Source organism: Physeter macrocephalus, chromosome 21 (assembly GCF_002837175.3).
Source record: "Physeter macrocephalus isolate SW-GA chromosome 21, ASM283717v5, whole genome shotgun sequence".
Taxonomy (NCBI): Eukaryota; Metazoa; Chordata; class Mammalia; order Artiodactyla; family Physeteridae; genus Physeter; species Physeter macrocephalus.
In genome coordinates this window covers 31,865,148-31,865,820 of record NC_041234.1, presented here as the reverse complement: position 1 = coordinate 31,865,820, position 673 = coordinate 31,865,148, and the positions used below count along the sequence as shown (strand labels likewise).

General features: G+C 40.0%; 1 protein-coding gene across 2 annotated transcripts in view; it reads left to right on the top strand.

Annotated features, from left to right (window-relative positions):
- The window catches only part of ZNF81 (zinc finger protein 81), an 81,819-nt gene that overhangs the window by 42,952 nt on the left and 38,194 nt on the right, over positions 1-673 (top strand). The window lies entirely within an intron of this gene.

Sequence of the window (673 nt, the reverse complement as noted above, 5' to 3'; positions counted from 1 at the left end):
AGAAGATGTGGCACATATATACAATGGAATATTACTCAGCCATAAAAAGAAATGAAACTGAGTTATTTGTAATGAGGTGGATAGGCCTGGCGTCTGTCATACAGAGTGAAGTAAGTCAGAAGGAGAAAAATAAATACAGTATGCTAACACATATATATGGAATCTAAGTAAAAAAAATGTCATGAAGAGGTTAGTGGTAGGACGGGAATAAAACACAGACCGACTAGAGCATGGACTTGAGGACACGGGGAGGGGGAAGGGTAAGCTGTGACGAAGTGAGAGAGTGGCAGGGACATATATGCACTACCAAATGTAAATTAGATAGCTAGTGGGAAGCTGCCGCATAGCACAGGGAGATCACCTCTGTGCTATGTGACCACCAAGAGGGGTGGGATATGGAGGGTGGGAGGGAGGGAGACGCAAGAGGGAAGAGATATGGGAACATATGTATATGTATAACTGATTCACTTTGTTGTAAAGGAGAAACTAACACACTATTGTAAAACAGTTATACGCCAATAAAGATGTTAAAAAAATAAATAAAAATAAAAAAATAAAAATTTAAGTTTAACTTTAAAAAAAACAACACAGACCTACTAGAGCATGGACTTGAGGACATGGGGAGGGGGAAGGGTAAGCTGTGACGAAGTGAAAGAGTGGCAGGGACATATAT